Here is a 20,031-nt window from a genome sequence, read left to right as displayed (position 1 = left end):
ACACTGAGCTTGACGGGATGGGCACAAAAACAGGTCGAATATGATTTAAGTTTCTTAGTAGGCGCCAGGCTTGAAACTTCTTTACTCGCGCACTAGCAGGGTGCCGCGCAGGATTAGCCGAGCGGTCTTAAGCGCTGCCGTCATGGACTGTGCGGCTGGTCCCGGCGGAGGTTCGAGTCCTCCCTAGGACATGGATGGGTGTGTGTGTTTGTCCTTAGGATAATTTAGGTTAAGTAGTGTGTAAGCTTAGGGACTGATGACCTTAGCAGTTAAGTCCCATAAGATTTCACATACATTTGAACACACACGAGCAGCGTGGGGTTACTATCTGTTCAGATGGCTCTGAGCACTATAGGACTTAACTTCTGAGGTTATCAGTCCCCTAGAACTTAGAACTACTTAAACCTAACTAACCTAAGAACATCACAAACATCCATTCCCGAGGCAGGATTTGAACCTGCGACCGCAGCAGTCGCGCAGTTCCAGACTGTAGCGCCTAGAACCGCTCCGTCACCGCGGCCGGCTAACTATCTGTGCCGGGGCCGGATGGGAGGGCACTTGTTGTGCCGCGCTAACAGTACACACATCCGGGGCCATGTCGAAAGTGGAAGTAGACATGTCTAATGTATCTTGTCTGTCTAGCAAGTCCATTACTTCCTGCAAAGATCGGTTTTTAAATCGAAAGAGTTGCTTGCCTCTAATCATGATATCTGCATACGAGCACCCGCATGAGCAATTAAAGTCACAATCAGAAGTTAGTCCCTGAAGGTCTGCTAATCAAGATTTATTGGACTGAGTAGGACCACGCCAGAGACGAAAGAATTTGTAGCGTGCAGCTATCACATTTATGCTGTCACAGAAGTGGGAGTTCAAAGCATAAATCACTTCGTTGCAAATTTTAGTTTCTGGCCGGATGGTGGGGAAAAATTTTACGAGCACATGGTATAACACGACACCCATGCTGGCAATCAAAAAGGCAAGCCGCTCTGTACCTGGAATGTTGTATGCTGCGAAGTGTGCCTCAAGCTTGGCGATGTATTCTGGCGAGCATTAAACATCAGGACTGAAGGCACAAAATGGTGGCGCCGGAGGTGTTGTCGGCGGTGGTACAGGCGGAGACGTTGGAGGCACTGAGGAGGAGGAGATTAGTGTTTAACGTCCCGTCGACAACGAGGTCATTAGAGACGGAGGAGGCACTGTAGTAGCTGCAGTTTGTAGTGCGACCAGTCCATTTACAGCAGCAAGCAGCTGCGTCATTTGCTGAGCCTGAAAACGTACAAATCGGACATTAAAGCCTGTTCCTGTGGCGAAGTCATGGTTGATGCGACCAGTCCATTTACGGCAGCAAGCAGCTGCGTCATTTGCTGAGCCTGAAAACGTACAAATCGGACAGTAAAGCCTGTTCCTGTGGCGAAGTCATGGTTGATACAATGAAAGTCTTAGAACGAAGGGTGGAAGCACTCCTACACGCAGTCACACTGGGCTAGCACGAAAAGAAAGCAGTACCAAGTAAAAAAAAATTAATAAATAAATAAATAAAGAAGAAGAAGATAAAAGGAGAGGAAAAAAATTTGAGTCCCTGCTCGTCGCCACTCTTTTGTATCCTGCCTGGAAGGCGGCGCGTGGGTCTGCTCCTGAAAACTGAAGGGGAGGCCAAATGTAGGAGGCTAGGAATAGCAGGTGAGGTAGAACTCTCGATACTGCTTTTAAAGTAAAAGTGGTTTTACTATATCACAATACAATATTAACTTGAATAACTTTGTACTGAGGGGCACATAGGTGCAAAGCCGGATATATCAAAGCTAACACAGGCACGCTCTGTAGTGGCTCGCCCACTATGAAAATGAAACAATGTTAGTTGGTCGTCTGCTCGTGAACAAATGGGCTGAATCTCGAGCGGCGCTCGTCGAGCTCCACAGCATCGGCTAGAGGGCGCTGTGGTATGCATTGTTCGTCTGCTTTCGTAGTATCAACCTACATAGTGGCATCGTAGCTATCGATACCACAGTTTTTGTGTCTATGCATCAGTGTACTAAGGGATCGGTTGGTAGTTCATGATCTGAGGCATCAAGGGCGCTGTGGTATGCATTGTTCGTCTGCTTTCGTAGTATCAACCTACATAGTGGCATCGTAGCTATCGATACCACAGTTTTCGTGTCTATGCATCAGTGTACTAAGGGATCGGTTGGTAGTTCATGATCTGAGGCATCAAGGGCGCTGTGGTATGCATTGTTCGTCTGCTTTCGTAGTATCAACCTACATAGAGGCATCGTAGCTATCGATACCACAGTTTTCGTGTCTATGCATCAGTGTACTAAGGGATCGGTTGGTAGTTCATGATCTGAGGCATCAAGGGCGCTGTGGTATGCATTGTTCGTCTGCTTTCGTAGTACCAATCTACATAGTGGCATCGTAGCTATCGATACCACAGTTTTCGTGTCTATGCATCAGTGTACTAAGGGATCGGTTGGTAGTTCATGATCTGAGGCATCAAGGGCGCTGTGGTATGCATTGTTCGTCTGCTTTCGTAGTATCAACCTACATAGTGGCATCGTAGCTATCGATACCACAGTTTTCGTGTCTATGCATCAGTGTACTAAGGGATCGGTTGGTAGTTCATGATCTGAGGCATCAAGGGCGCTGTGGTATGCATTGTTCGTCTGCTTTCGTAGTATCAACCTACATAGTGGCATCGTAGCTATCGATACCACAGTTTTCGTGTCTATGCATCAGTGTACTAAGGGATCGGTTGGTAGTTCATGATCTGAGGCATCAAGGGATCACAAATTTAGCATTGGAGGCCAGTGTGGAGGGTAAAAATAGTAGAGGGAGACCAAGAAATGAATACACTAAACAGATTCAGAAGGAACTAGGTTGCAGTAAGTACTGGGAGATGAAGAAGCTTGCACAGGGTAGAGTAGCATAGAAAGCTGCGTCAAACCAGTCACAGTACTGAAGACCACAACAACAACAACAACAACAACATTAGAGGTTTGCTGGTTTAGTGAGCGTGTTTGCAGACCATTATAGAGACATTATTTTGACTATTTACGAGTTGCTTGCGTGTCTGTACATCAGTGTACTTCATTTTTTCAGTATTTTACGAGCAGATTGCAGGTCTGTAGGCTATGTATTGTGACCCCAGCGGAAGTCAGAGCGAATGTTTTGTATTAGTGTAATAAATAAACTATGTGAAATCCATTCCTAAATAAATTGTTCCAACTTGTCACTATAAATAAGAAGACTCCTTCCTCTCCAACAGCCCAGCACAGACTGAGTCCTTTTCCCGCCAATTCCAAGTATGAGGTGATGGTCGGATGAATTAGGTTAGTGGAGGTATCCCAATTGACCTATTTTACCGCCAAAATTTTCCCGCCGTTTTCTTAAGTTAGTGGAGATAGCCCAAGTGACCTATTTTCCCGCCAAAAGTTGAACTTCCCACCATTTTCTGGGGTGGGAGGGAGGGGAGTGTCGGGGAGGGGGGAGGGAGGGGGTTAGGTTAGTGGCGGTAGTCCAATTGACTTATTTTCCGGGCAAAATTTGAACTTCTCAGCATGACGTCATTGCGACGTTGCTACACCTATCGCCGCCATATTGAAACCACTATCTTGAGCAAATTTGTAAACAATGCAGAATGGGGCCATATGAACTTTGCCCCACTACTACTGGGTGTTGCACGAAAGATGAGAGACTAGTAATTGTTTGGGCTGACTCCAGTTACACAATGCATAAAAAAATATCAGATATCTACCGAAACACTGAAGAAAATGCGACTTACGACTCTTGCGAAAGACACCCGATATATCGATCACAAGGCTCTTACATCCTTAAAAACTTGCAAATTAGGGCATGCAAGGCTAGCAGAGTTGGACGCTATATCTTCAGCTGCTCGACCTTTGATTTACACACACGTAAGGTAAGGACAATCTGGTAGCTGATGGGCTATTAAGAAGTACTGGATTGTATACATAACCACGAATTTCTTGAACAGAGACGAATGAAGTATGTTTGCTATGCATGAAGACAAGAAGACAAGCGCCTTACAGATAATCTTTAAGAAACATGGAGAGAAGAAGGTGATGACGATCAACTGAAGCTAGTGACAAGTCATTTGGGAGACTGCAGTTATGCTAAGGTAGCTCAGTACTATTCCCTCCATAACGGAACTATGTTCTGAAGACGAGAACTAGATCAGCAGAATAGAAGCTATGTTTTGCATCTCAGCATCTGGACTTGTTGATAGATTACGTGCATTTACGATATGGTCGTTATGGAACTAGGAAAAGCATCGCCCAAGTAAGTGAAATGGTGGTTTTTGAGAACGTGTGTCGTAGAGTAGCAAAGAGGCTGGCTTCCTGTGTCATATGTCAGTAGGTACATACAGTAAATATTATAGTTCAAGGTGATATGCACACTGTAGAACCAAGTGAACCCTAAGAATTAATTCCTTCTCTTCCCGCCTCTAGAGGAGGGTGTACTTATGTTTTTGTGCTGATAGATGGTTTTCAGTAAATATGTAAAATTTTATCCAATAATAAGAGGAAATACCGAAACTCTGGTAGAGAAACTGGACAAGGACTATTTTGTAAACGTTGGCCTAAGAGTCTCTTATCGGATAACGGTGCACAATTTGTATCAGATCGATTCAAAACATGGCTGGAGAATACAGAGATCCGAAACATAAAAATCTCAGTGTATTTCCCTCAAGAAAACATGAGCTGGAGAATATATGCGAATTAAATAGATTATGTCGAATCTATTATGCAAATAAAATATTCAACATGGGCCAATTGTAGAACTTGGTATATCTCCTCAATAACCTCGAACATGATGCAACAGGAGTTGTTACTTGCAAACTAATGTTCAATCAGGAACCGCATAATATCGTTTCGGGTATGGTGGATTTTCCATGTTCTGATTCAAATCTCCCAAAATGAAAAGAAAATGCAGGCGAAAGCAAACACTCATAAAGAACAATGCACTGGAAAAGGCGTCATGACGCAAAATCTTCTCTCACCAGTTTTAGGATAGGTGAACTAGTGTTAATTAAGACGCAAGACGAATCTAAAAAACTGGAGTATCCAAAAAGTTAGAAAGAGTTGGATCTCTAGGGATCTAAAGAAATTAGAGTCTATATGGAATCTATCACTCTTTGGGGGATACGCAGTCTGGTGAACTGTGCAGTCTCAGCTGAATGAAATCTCATTTCCTTTCAGGTTTCATCTGTTTTTATTTTGTTTGCTATCAGGAGAGTAGAGTTTCCTGTCTGTAGTGAGTATGAATTATATGCCTTCATCTTTGTAAGCAAGCTATTAGTGAGTGGGAATCTTCATAGTTGAAGTCTTATTCCTGATTTGGACATACCTGATTTGAAACGTAACAACTATGAGATGGAAGTTTGCATTAATTAATTTCAAATTTTCATTTAAATACTGTGACTGACGACAAGAGCAGAGAAGACAGTAGGAAATAAGGACTGTAACCTCTTAAAGTAATGGTTAGTACGACAATGTTTAAATACCTTGCATGAAACACACTGAAAGCCAAATTTTTCTCAAATCTAAGAAATGGAATCTGGTACAGTTATATATTAAACTGGTTAATATGTTGTCTGTAGACGATAGAATTTAATATATTTGTACCATATAGAAGCTAGCAAAGCGTTTTTTCTATTACAAGGTGTAAAACTTTGCTTCTGCCATTTGCCGATAGGTGGCGACAATGGTAAGTAACGGTCGAAAGAAACAGATCGCAGACGTCAGGCAGTTAGCTCGCACCTCGGTCAACAAAACCTCATTCAAGCGTTAGACGATTTGTGTGTGCATCACAAAGTTGTTCTTGATTGAAAATGTCAGTTTACGAGCCTAATTCTCGTCATTTGAGGGAGGTGTTACTGGTTTGTTTCAATATAAAGAAAACAGAGTCTGGCGACAATGGTAAGTAACGGTCGAAAGAAACAGATCGCAGACGTCAGGCAGTTAGCTCGCACCTCGGTCAACAAAACCTCATTCAAGCGTTAGACGATTTGTGTCTGCATCATAAAGTTGTTCTTGATTGAAAATGTCAGTTTAAGAGCCTAATTCTGTCATTTGAGGGAGGTGTTACTGGTTTGTTTCAATATAAAGAAAACAGCGGCTGAGTCTCATCGAATGCGCACAAGTACGTATGGTAAGGACGCTATTAGTGAAAGAACGTGTCGTGAGTGGTTTCAACGCTTCAAGAACGGCGATTTTAAGTTTGTAGACCGGCATAGTGGTGGAAGAGAGAATGTTTTCGAAGATGCAGGATTGTAGACATTGCTGAGTAAGACTCGCGTCGAACACAAGCAGAATTGACACAACTGGTGGGAGTGACACAGCGAACCATTTCAAAACGTTTCAAGGCTACGGGCATGATTCAGAAACAAGGAACTTGGATCCTGTGTGAGCTGAAACCAAGAGACGTTGAACGGCGTTTGTGTGTTTGTGAACAGTTGCTTCAGAGGCAAAAACGGGATTTCTGTATCGCGTTCTGATCAGGGACGAAAAATGGGTTCATTACGATAACCCTCGAATCTCAACAAGTGGTTAACAAACGCTTAGGTGGGATGAACATGAATGAAACATACGAAATGCGGGTACGGATTCCTCACTGGAAATGGAGGAAAAAAGGTCCTATCAACACGTGTCTGGAAATGCATTGTTGCCACGGCCGATAGCACTGACGAATGAAATTTCTTCTGACCAGCCGTGTATTCCTTGTGTGCTGCAGAGAAGGGGACAAGCCGTGATGATGTTTGTATGTGGCCGAGCAGATGGGAACGATCGAGAGGCAGCACTGCCATATCTAAACAAGTACCTTCACAGATATCAACCACATCATACAACATTTCAATCCCTTTATTGGTGTTTGTGTGATCATGGATGCTTTCAGGCAGACCAACGTGCAGGGAGGTGGCGGAGTGCGTGTACACCAGATTTGGAGGACCGAGTTCTGCCTGTAGAACGTTTCCATCTGCTTGGCCATACACAAATACAATTTCGACTTGTTCCCGACGTGAATACCACTCCATTCTGCTGCTTACAGAACGCTGCGTCAGTCACACAGCCTGCAACACACAAGGAACACACGGAATGTGGTCAGAGAAACTTTCTTTCGTCAGCGTCCTCTAACGTGGCAACGATGGATTTCCAGACACATGTTTATAGGATCATTTTTCCTCCATTTCCAATCAGGAATCCGTCCCTGCAGTTTGTCGGTTTTATTTATGTTCACCCTTTACTTGCTGTAAGGAATAGGGTTAAATAAGGTATACGAACTGACAAACATAGACAATAACACAAGCACATAAGAGATGTGAAAGGTAAATGATTGAGAACGCAAGGTAACGAAAACACAAACTATTTGTCGACAAAGAAATAACTTTCGTAGTAAGTTAATCTATACGCTAATTGAGCAATGCTTATATACAAGCTCGCTGAGATTTCGTACCTACACTAAATACCGGAAGAGCTATTGCAAGAATAATATAATACAAACTAATCAATATATGACAAAGTAATATCGATGTGGACATACGCTATGTGATTAAAAGTATCCGGACACCTGGCTGAAAATGATTTACAAGTTCGTGGCACCCTCCATCGGTAATTCTGGAATTCAATATGGTATAGGCTCACCCGTAGCCTTGATGACAGCTTCCACTCTCACAGGCATACGTTAAGTCAGGTGCTGGAAGGTTTCTTGGGGAATGGCAGCCCATTCATCTCGGAGTGCTGTACTGAGGAGAGGTATCGATGTCGGTAGGTGAGGCCTGGCACGAAGTCGTCGTTCCAAAACACCCCAAAGGTGTTCTATAGGATTCAGGTCAGGACTCTGTGCAGTCTAGTCCATTACAGGGATGTTATTGTTGTGTAACCACTCCAACACAAACCCTGCATTATAAACAGGATATCGATCGTGTTGAAAAATGCAAACGACATCCCCGAACTGCTCTTCTACAGTGGGAAACAAGAAGCTGCTTAAAACATCAATGTAGGCCTGTGCTGCGATAGTGCCACGCAAAACAGCAAGGGCGCAAGCCCCTCCATGAAAAACACGACCACACCATAACACCACAGCCTCCGAATTCTACTGTTGGCACTACACACGCTGGCAGATGACGTTCACCATGCATTCGCAATACCCATACCCTGCTATCGGATCGCCACATTGTGTACCGTTATTCGTCACTCCACACAACGTTTTTCCAGTGTTCAATCGTCCAATGTTTACGCTCCTTACACCATGCTAGGCGGCGTTTGGCATTTACCGGTGTGATGTGTGCCTTACGAGCATCCGCTCGACCATGAAATCCAGGTTTTCTCACCTCCCGCCTAACTGTCATAGTACTTGCAGTGGATACTGATGCAGTTTGGAAGTTCTGTGTGACGGTTTGGATAGATGTCTGCCTATTACACATTACGACCCTCTTCAACTGTCGGCGGTCTCTGTCAGTCAACAGACCAGGTTGGCCTATATGTGTCCTTCCACGTTTCCACTTCACTATCACATCGGAAACAGTGGAACTAGGGATTTTTAGGAGTGTGGAAATCTCGCGTACAGTCGGATGACACAAGTGACACCCATCACGTGACCACGTTCGAAGTTCGTGAGTTCCGCTGAGCGCCCCATTCTGCTCTCTTAAGATGTTTAATGACTACTGAGGTCGCTGATATGGAGTAACTGGCAGTAGGTGGCAGCACAAAGCAGCTAATATGAAAAACGTATGTTTTTGAGTGTGTCCGGATACTTTTGATCACATAGTGTATATAAAAAAATACGGAATTTTGTAAAGAGCAGAGTTTGTGAATCAGGTCCTGCGATAAAAAGAAACTGAGATGCCTGTAATAGCTTTGCCTGTTTTAAATAGTTTGTACTGTAATTAACCATACTGAAAATAAATATTTATTTTGAAACATTCATTTTGTTGATTTTTATTATATTAATCTAATAATGGAGAAAATTAATTTTTATTGTGTCCTCCCCTAGCATAGTACCAGAACAGAAGCTGAGGCTGTGTTATCTGTTTCTCAGGGACATAGAGGCATAGTGCGTACAATCTATGAAATCGATTTGTACCAAAGTTGCGTGTGTGCAGTATGTATTGTTTCCTTTCTGTCACGTACATTAAATAAAAAAGTAATGTTCCTCTTTTACCAAAAGTGATTAGGGACTGATACGTGATACATTCACCATAGTGCGTACAATCTATGAAATAGATTTGTACCAAAGTTGCGTGTGTGTACTATGTATTGTTTCCGTTCTGTCAGGTACATTAAATAAAAAAGTAAACAGTTTTTCAAAGACAGTATCATCTGAATGCGGAAAATGGCTAAACTGAAAAAATCTAAGATCTTCTTTCATATCTAAGCACATGTATGTAATGATATGGTGAACTTTGTATTCATGCATGTATAACTGTTTTTTTTTAATATCTAACAAACAGTAAGAAAAATTTGCTGGTAACAGATTTTAGTAGGAATATTAGTTCTTGCTAAGTACTTGTTCATTATTTGATTTTGTTTAAAAAAAGATGCTGTCACAAATAGACAGTAACGCTCGGAAGCAGCACTTGTTGCTGTGTCTAGTGTGGTGGGTGAGTATTGATTTATCTCCGCAGCTCGGCCAAGGTCAAGACGGCTGTGTCTGACGTTATGTCAGAAACAGAGCGAACAAAGAGATTGCACAATAATCTTACGTATTTTAAAAGCCTGTGATATAAAACTTAGAAAGCTGTACTTTTGGAATTATGCTCAGTTGGTTATAAAAACATTCTGTTAAGGTTTTTATGAAGCTAACTCTTTTACTTTTTGAATTATTCCATTTTTCGGAATAAAAAACTAAAATGACAGCACTTTAAGTGGGGTAAGCAATAATTAAACAGTACGAACTTTTGCTTGTAATTCAAAAATGGTACATAAATTAGCAAGAGACAGTTCAGAGGCTGCTCGGTTCCGTTTGAAAAATTCTGGAGGTTAAAGTTTCAAAGTCATCAGGCTGAGAATTTTATCCAATATAAACAGTGTATAGATTAACTTAGAGAAAAATTGGGATCGTTTTAGGTCTTCACCTAATAACCATATAAATAATTTTGTAATCAGAAAAGATTAACGCGAATGGCGTTAATGACGTCTGACACGACTGTTTTTCCATCGAATGAGATGTCGCGTATATCCTGTGAAACTGTATAAAAGTGAATTTACTTGGATTAATAATTTAACTGGAAACCATAAGTTACATTTTCGATGCTCTGTTCCGTGTGCTGTCCACCATGTTGTAGAAAACTGCGTGGCAAGTATCTGAGACTGTTTACCACCTTTATGGCGAGCAGCTAACTTTACGTAATTAGGAATAAGGAGCAGAAATCAGCTGTGAACTGTGTCGAGTACTGAGTACGACAGTACAAGCTTTAGTAATTTTCGTCACTAATACTTGTGCGTGCAAACTTTTGTCAGAAATACTGCTCAGTTTAAGAACGGTAGACTTTTATTTGGCATCATGATTCCTGACTCTTCTGCATTATTGTTAGAAAGTTGGAACACTTTGTTTCAGTTTCGGCGATCTGAATTGTTGGCCTGTGGACTGAAGATTACTGAGCACCACGTTCTCCATTGCTTTCCGGCTGTTCGTATAGATAGTTTTCGGGCACTTGTAAAAGGCTATTGTATCCAAAAATTGCCCAAGGCTATCAAACATTTCAACTTTTTAAAAACTAAATAATAAACAGAACACTTTTATCCGCATCGCACAACCTGTCATATCAAAAGGCACATCATTTACATGTATTAGATACAGTAGTGATATCAGCACCGGCTCCTGAAGCACGCATTACTTAAATTCTGCAGTACTGTTTTGTGATAAACACAACAAAACACCATAGTTAAATAAAAAAATGCTGCTAGTATTGGTCAGGAACTTTTCGAGGTTTTTGGTAGAACCGTTAACCTTCAAAGAGTCTTATATATATATATATATATATATATATATATATATATATATATATATATATATATATTCTTGACCAATATATTTCAAATTTTTACACGATAAACTAATAAGTTCGGACGAACGTAGGCTACTTATTTTTTCAATGTATATTGTATTATTTGTGTGTACAACTTAAAATAGAAACATTGTTAGCGAAATTCTCCAAAAGTTTTCGAACAGTTTACTTCAGCTTTTGCATGAAACTCTCAGAAACGTTCAGACGGAAAAAGAGCGCACATTTTTTTAAATATAGAGGCTACATAAAAACCTATGTACATACTTCTATACAAAAATAAGTCGTCTTTTAACACTATGAGTAAAAGTCTCGAATAGTTCTTCACTGATTTATTTGAAATTTTTACGCGGTACATCCACATCTACATCTACATCCATACTCCGCAAGCCACCTGACGGTGTGTGGCGGAGGGCACTTTGAGTACCTCTATCGGTTCTCCCTTCTATTCCAGTCTCGTGTTGTTCGAGGAAAGAAGGATTGTTGGTATGCTTCTGTGTGGGCTCTAATCTCTCTGATTTTGTCCTCATGGTCTCTTCGCGAGATATACGTAGGAGGGAGCAATATACTGCATGACTCTTCGGTGAAGGTGTGTTCTCGAAACTTCAACAAAAGCCCGTAGCGAGCTACTGAGCGTCTCTCCTATAGAGTCTTCCACTGGAGTTTATCTATCATCTCCGTAACGATTTCGCGATTACTAAATGATCCTGTAACGAAGCGCGCTGCTCTCTGTTGGATCTTCTCTATCTCTTCTATCAACCCTATCTGGTACGGATCCCACACTGCTGAGCAGTATTCAAGCAGTGGGCGAACAAGCGTACTGTAACCTACTTCCTTTGTTTTCGGATTGCATTTCCTTAGGATTCTTCCAATGAATCTCAGTCTGGCATCTGCTTTACCAGCGATCAACTTTATATGATCATTCCATTTTAAATCACTCCTAATGTGTACTCCCAGATAATTTATGGAATAAACTGCTTCCAGTTGCTGACCTGCTATTCTGTAGCTAAATGATAAGGGATCTATCTTTCTATGTATTCGCAGCACATTACACTTGTCTACATTGAGATTCAATTGCCATTCCCTGCACCATGCGTCAATTTGCTGCAGATACTCCTGCATTTCAGTACAATTTTCCATTGTTACAACCTCTCGATATACCACAGCATCATCCGCAAAAAGCCTCAGTGAACTTCCGATGTCATCCACAATAAACGTTCAGACGGACACACACTACATATATTTCAAACAACAATGTCCAGATTTTGTGTTAAGACCGACTGTGAGAAACAAAATGCTTTGCTGTGAGAATGTGCGGTTTCGTTTTCATACTCGCAGTCAGTTTTAACTTTGACATTGGGCCATTTAAATCATTAGACAAATTTATTCTTCTATATATATTCTTTCTACTTACACAAAGTAGTCAGAAAATGGCTGAAACGCTTGTAGGGATGTTGCAGGGCAGGTTGTACTGAGACATAAATGTTAAGAAAAAAATTCGATACGCTGCTCCGTTTCCGATTTATTTAGGATTGAATTTAGCCAATCAGGTCGTTGTGCGCGCTAGCCAAACAAAGCACTCGTTGGGTAACACCATCTTTCGCATGGCCGCTTAAATGTGAGCGCGCGGCGCCTCGATTGGCTAATTTCATTGCTAAATAACTCGGAAACGGCGTAACGTATCGATTTTTTTCAACATTTAGGTCTCAGTACAGGCTTCTCTGGAACACCCCTACAAGCATTTCAGAAATTTTCTGACCACCCTGTATATCATTTTAAACAAAAACTGTATACACAACAGTGTACTGTTTTGTTTTCTTCGTCACAGTCAGTTTTATGTGGAAAGAGGAACGTTGTTTTTATGGCTCATCAGCTTATTTTCAGAATTGTACTATGATACCTTAATGATCCGAAACTTTGCAGCGCACACGCACAGATTAAAATTATGAGAAATACTGTCATTGAAGCCAATATCCTCACATTTCCAGAAGCTGCAGAGGTCTCTCCTGTAACCCTTATGTTAATGATCCCAACCGATTTACCCATTCATTTTAAGTGATTTCATTTCCCAATCGAAGTTTAGTTTGCAGTAACAATAAACAAGGCTCAAGGTCAGAGAGAGATGGGAAGAGGAGATCGGTGGAGAGGTGGAGGAGGAGAAAATGGACAGCGAGAGGGGAAGGAGGTGATTGACAGAGAGGAGTGAGTAGGAGATGAACAGTAGGAGGGGGAGGACGAGGAGATGGACACAGAGAAGGGATACAGGTAGAGATGGACAAAGAGAGGAGGGAAGGAGATGAACAGTAAGAGCGGGTGGAGGAGAAGGAGATGGACAGTGAGAGGAGATAAAGGAGGAGATGGACAAAGAGAGGAAAGGAAGGAGATGAGCAATGAGAGGGGTAGGAGGAGGAGATGGACAGAAAGAGGGGATAAAGGAGGAGGCAGACAAAGAGAGGAGGAGGAAGGGAGGAGAAGGAGACTGGGATGTGTATAGTTCCCATACATGTTTAGCAACTAAAAATCACTGTCGGGTTCGCTACCAAATTTGTAAAACTTCCATGTCTGCCTGTCTGAACATGCCTCTCCAAAATTACTGGATGAACGTTAATGAGGTCTTCACATTTATCTTAAGCCTAGCCTGGAGCATCATATAGGCTTTAATTCATCCACATCGAATCATGGAAAAACAGATATCATGATTTAAAGTTTTCCCTAAAAGTTTCGTGTTTCCTTGTTTGAACACGCTCATCTCCAAAACTATTCGATAAATTTTTATCAAGTTTTCACAGGTAACTTGAGCATAGATTGGGGCACGGTATAGGCTTTATTTCATCAAAATCGGATGACAGAAAAATCGATAACGTAATTGAAAATTTTATCGCTACATATATTAAAAATCCGACAGTAACTCTGTCTGTTACGTTTTCACAACAAACCCACTACACTGATTTCGATAAATGTGGTGTGCAGATATCTTGAATCCTGAGGTAGAATATAGGCAACTTTAGAAAATGTGTGGTACAAGATATGTATTTATTGGAAGAATATTACGCGAATTATGGAAATATATTTCCTCTTCGAAAATGTTACTCACCCTTTGACTTTTGATCTTTATCATATTTGTCGAAAAGCTTTTATTAGTTGATATGTGCTACATGGTATGATTCAAAGTAATGAATGCAATGCTTATACAGTCTTCATTGTGTTTAATCCATAGTTCCACACTATTTTTGCGTAATCTACACACTCTATAATGTATAGCTATTTCAATAGCACGATGCATAGATGAGCACTTCTGTCCATGCCCCTCTCTCTGCATACACTGCTGGGCGGAGGCATGGCACAGGAAAAAGCATCATGCATTTGGACAGCTTAGGAGGGAGGAGAATTCTTAAGTAGTATGCATATATCTGACTTATCAATAACAAAGTATTTTTACTATGTAGTAACTTTATATCTTTGACCTTATGCTGTAGCTCAGACACTTACTTAACGATTGACCATGTGGTTTTAATTTCCTGAGAAATTACATATTGTATTTGCATACTGGTAATATATGCTTTTTGCCTTCATAGTGACATTTTTAAGCAACTTACATTACTGTTTGCAGTGAAGCTTTGCAGCTCGATTGTTAGTGCCTCTTAGTTCTATTATAATTCCCACTTTGTTCTACATAATATCCTTATCCCACCAGATCGCCATCCACGTCTGCAGTTAGTGCCAGTACACTTTTTAAACTTTCTAATGGAAAAAAATTCATAGAACATGATAAATGTGTCGGAGACAGCATTACTTGTGGAAGTACTTGTGTGAATAAACGTGGAGCATATGACAATAATAAAATGTCCAAAGGTGAAATATAATAACTAAACAATAATGTGATTTGAAATTGTTATGATTTCTCTCACACATTAAGGTTTGGATTCTAAAGGCAAACAAAATGGTCAGATACATAATCATAAAGTAAACTGTGTGAATAAACGTAAAGCTCACAAAATATATTTCCAAATCAACAATTTAATGAACCTGGTACAGTAAGTAAGGCTTGGGTTGCGTTATAAAACTATGAATATGGCAGTTATTAAGTCTACAAGACAAACCTAGGCATATTTGAGGTGTGGATCTGGATCTACCATGTGGTAATTAGTGTTATAACCCCCCACCCCCCCTCTCCTCCCCAAAACATATTTCAGTAGAAGTGTGCATTGCAGCCATGGAAACACTTCCAACGCTTCTATGGCTGCAATATTCAAACAGCAATACATACCTACAAAACTTTCATTCGTCCAGTTCTAGAGTATGCTGCAGCCCCCCTGGGAGGCGTACATGCACCGATTGCAAAAAGACTGTTCAGCACAGAACGCAGGCTAATACGAAGTATCGCAAGGCTACCGTTTCTAACACCAAGCAATGAAGTATATGAGACAGCCAGAATGGAGTCACTACAAACAAGGTTAGCCAAAATGAGAGCCAGATACGGAAACCACATCCTAAACAAAAGACCGGACATGGAGGACATAATCACAGTCAACCACAGAACAAAAAGGAAACCCAAATTCAAGTACACAGCACCCTCCCACACAATCGCCCACAACACAGCGAAGACGTACCCCAATCTCGCCCCAATCCTATCACCACTAACAACAAACACTACCATCCCCCCACACCTAGACGAAAGAATCCAAGAATAAAGCACTAACACCACCAAGTACACAAGAACATGGCCCACAAAAAACCACCAAAAGACACCTAACACAACTCCCTCTACTCCCACTCCCCCGCCAACCCAACTCTCTCTTCTCCCCCTCCCTCGCTCTGTACACCAAATAAGAAATGTAAAACAAATGCACATGTATAGTAGAATAAGTACTTACCCACACTACAAGATATCTGTAATTATAAAGTATTAACGACAAGAACAAATGCATTGTAAAACAAACTGAAAAAAAAGAAACTGTAATATAATATTAACAAAAAGTGTTTAAAATATCACTGAGAGTGCTAAAATATCATTGAAATTACCAAAATCTCATTGTAACTGTTAAAATATCACTAAAACTGCTAAAATATCATTGTAAATATTAAAATCCCACTGCAAATGTTAAAATATCTAAAAACCTTTGTAATTGTTTAAAATATCTAAAGATCTTTGAAACTGTTAATGACCAAAAGGAAACTTGCACTATGGAGCAAGACAAATGTAAAAATAGTTTAAAAATAAATTGTATAAACCCATGGCTGAAAAGGGCAAATAGCAAGCCCTAAAACAGCCCGCTCTGTCCCCTCAGGGCAGAGAATAAAAAGTGCAAATATATATATATATCTAACATTTTCCAAATTCCACATAAAAAGTAGCACAAAATGGCAAGAAATTATATAACTTACGAGACACATTTAATACGTGATACTTTTCAGTTGCTTATGTAGAGCCAGTCTTTGTGAATGAGTCAAGTACAGGTGCAGATTCTCAGGCTGATGGTACCTGCTATTAACCACAAATCTGTCACGGTTAGTCAGTCCAAAGCTGTAATGGGCAAACCACAGGACTTCGAATAATTGAAGACAGAAAGCGGAAAAAATTTCACTGTTGTTGTTGTGGCCTTCAGTCCAAATACAGGTTTGATACAGCTTTTTCATGCTACTCTTCCCTGTGCAAGCCTCTTCATCTCCAAATAACTACTGCAACTTACATCCATCTGAATCCGCTTGCTGTATTCATATCTTGGTCTCCCTCTACGATTTTTACCCCCAACACTTTCATCCAATACTAAACTAGTGATCCCTTGACGTCTCAAAATGTGTCCTATCAACTGATCTCTTCTTCTAGTCAGGTTGTGCCACAAACTTCTTTTCTCTTCAATTCTATTCAGTACCTCCTTATCAGTTATATCATCTATACTCATCTAATCTTCAGCATTATTCAGCAGCACATTTCTAAAGCCTCTATTCTCATCTTGTCTAAATTGTTTATCGTCCATGTTTCACTTCCATACATGGCTACACTCCTTACAAATACTTCCAGAAAAGACTTCGTAGCACTTAAAGCTGTATACGATGTTAGCAAATTTCTCGTCCTCAGAAGTGCTTTTCTTGCCATTGCCAGTCTACAAGTTACATCCTCTCTACTTCAGCCATCATCACTTATTTTGATGACCAAATAGCAAAACTCGTCTACTAATTTAAGTATAATCTAATTCCCTCAGCTTGACCCTATTTAATTCGACTACATTCCATTATGGTTGTTTTCCTTTTGTTGATATTTATCTTATACTCTCCTTTCAAGACACTGTCCATTCCGTTAAAATGCTCTCCCAAGTCCTTTGCTTCCTGTGACAGAGTTACAATGTCATCGGCATACCTACAAGTTTTCATTTCTTCTCCCTGACCTTTAATTCCTACTCCACATTTTGTTTTAGTTTTATTTACTGCTTGCTCAATGTACAGACTGAATAACATCATTGATAGGCTACAACCTCGTCTCACTCCTTTCTCAATCACTACTTCCCTTTCATGTCTCAACTCTTATAACTGCTGTCTGGTTTCTGTTCAAGTTGTAAACAGGTTTTCGGTGCCCTGTATTTTACCCATGCTGCTTTTAGAATGTCGAAGAGAATGTTCCAGCCAACCTATCAAAAGCTTTCTCTAGGTATAAAAATGCTCTAAACACAGGTTTTGCTTTCCTTCACCTATCTCGTAAAATAAGTCGTAGTCTCAGTACTGTCTTGCGTGTTCCCACATTTCTCCATAATCCGGACTGATCTTCCCTGAGGTCAGCTTCTACTAGTTTTGCCATTCTTCTGTAAGGAATTTGTGTTATTATTTCGCAACCACGACTTATTAAACTGATAATTCAGTAATTTTCATACCTATCCATAATTGCTTTCTTTGGAATTGGATTTATTACATTCTTCTTTAAGTATGAGGGTATTTCGTCTGTCTTATAGACCCTGCACATCAGAAGCAAAGGTTTTGTCATGGCTGGCTCTTCAAAGCCATCAAAAGTTCTGACCTAATGTCACCCAAACCTTGTTACGACATAGGTCTTTCAGTGCTCTGTGAAATTGTTCTCTCAACACCATATCTCCTATCTTGTCGTCGTATACATTCTCTTCCATTTTTATAATATTGAGTTTAAGTTAATCTCCCTTGTACAGACCCTCTGTATACTCCTTCCACCTTTCAACTCTCCCTTATTTGCTTAGGACTGGTTTTCCACCTGAGCTCCTGATATTCACACAGCTGCTTCTCTTTTCTCCAAAATTTTTAATTTTCGTGTAGGCGGTATCTATCTTTCCCTTAGCGAAAACGCTTCGAAATCCTTACATTTGTCCTTTAACCATTCCTGCTTAGTCATTTTGCACGTCTGCTTCATTTGCTACATTTTTGTGTTTCCAACTTTCATCAATTAAATTCCATATTTCCTGTGATATCCAATGATTTCTACTAGGCCTTGTCGTTTTATCGATTTGATTCTGTGCTGCCTTCACTATTACATCTCTCAAAGTTACCCAATCGTTACCTACTGCGTTCCTTTCCCCTGGTCTAGCCAACCGATGTCTAATGCTGCCTCTGAAACTCTCAACAGCATCGAAATCTTTCAACTAATCCAGGTCCCATCTCCTTAATTTCCTACCTTTTTACAGTTTGTTTCAATTTTAATCTACAGTTCATAACCACTGTATTGTGGCCAGAGTCCACATCTGCCCCCAGAAATGTCTTACAATTTAAAATCTTGTTCTGAACTCTCTGTCTTACCATTATACAATCAATATGTAACTGCCTGGTCCTTCCACGTATACAGCCTTCTTTCATGTTTCTTAAACCAAGTGTTAGCGATAATTAAATTATGCTCTGCGCAAAATTCTGCCATCCAGGTTCCTCCTTTGCTCGTTTCCTCCAGTCCATATTCACCTACTACTTTTCCTTCTTTTCCTTTTTCTGGTAACGAATTCCAGTCCACAATCACAATTAAATTTTCGCCTTCCTAGACAGTCTGAATAATGTCTTTTATCTCGTCATAAGTTTCTTCCGTCTCTTCATCATCTGCAAAGCTAGTTGGCATATGAACTTGTACACTGTGGTAGGTGTAGACCACATGTCTGATTTGGATACGTTAAAGCGTTCATTCTGCTATTCATAATAGCTTACCCATATTCCTATTTTCTTATTTATTATTAAACCCACTCCTGTGTTACCTATATCTGACTTTATATTTAGAGCCCTGAATTCACCTCACCAGAAGTCCTGTTCCTGCTGCCGCTTAACTTCACTAATTGCCACTACATCTAACTTCATCCTACCCGGTTCCCTTTTTAAATTTTGTAACCTTCACTAAGAAAAATAGTTAACAGTAAGACTGATTTCCTAAACGTTGGTACAACTGACTGATAACAGCCGCGTTACCTTAATTTATAAGATCACATAACCACAGTCTTCAGATCAGTGTTCACAATAGTAGAACTAAGTGAAATCCTGATAATGGAGAGTGCACTCTTTGATTTTATATTATGCAAATTATAATGTTGTGAAATCTGTGAGACTTTGTTATTATTCTTGTTGTTGTTGTGGTGGTCTTCAGTCCTGGGACTGATCTGATGCAGCTGTCCATGCTACTCTATCCTGTGCAAGCTTCTTCATCTCCCAGTACCTACTACAACCTACATCCTTCTGAATCTGCTTAGTGTATTCATCTCTTGGTCTCCCTCAACGATTTGTACCCTCCACAGTGCACCCCAATACTAAACTGGTGATCCTTGATGCCTCAGAACATGTCCTACCAAACGATCCCTTCTTCTAGTCAAGTTGTGCCATAAACTCCTCTTCTCCCCAATTCTATTCAATACCTCCTCATTAGTGATGTGATCTACCCATCTAATCTTCAGCATTCTTCTGTAGCACCACATTTCGAAAGCGTCTATTCTTTTCTTGTCCAAACTATTTATCGTCCATGTTTCATTTCCATACATGACTACACTCCATACAAATACTTTCAGAGGCAACTCCCTGACACT

Source organism: Schistocerca gregaria, chromosome X, assembly GCF_023897955.1.
Source record: "Schistocerca gregaria isolate iqSchGreg1 chromosome X, iqSchGreg1.2, whole genome shotgun sequence".
In the NCBI taxonomy this organism is placed as follows: Eukaryota; Metazoa; Arthropoda; class Insecta; order Orthoptera; family Acrididae; genus Schistocerca; species Schistocerca gregaria.
The sequence above is the reverse complement of the archived record's forward strand: the minus strand, read 5'-3'. Positions refer to the sequence as shown.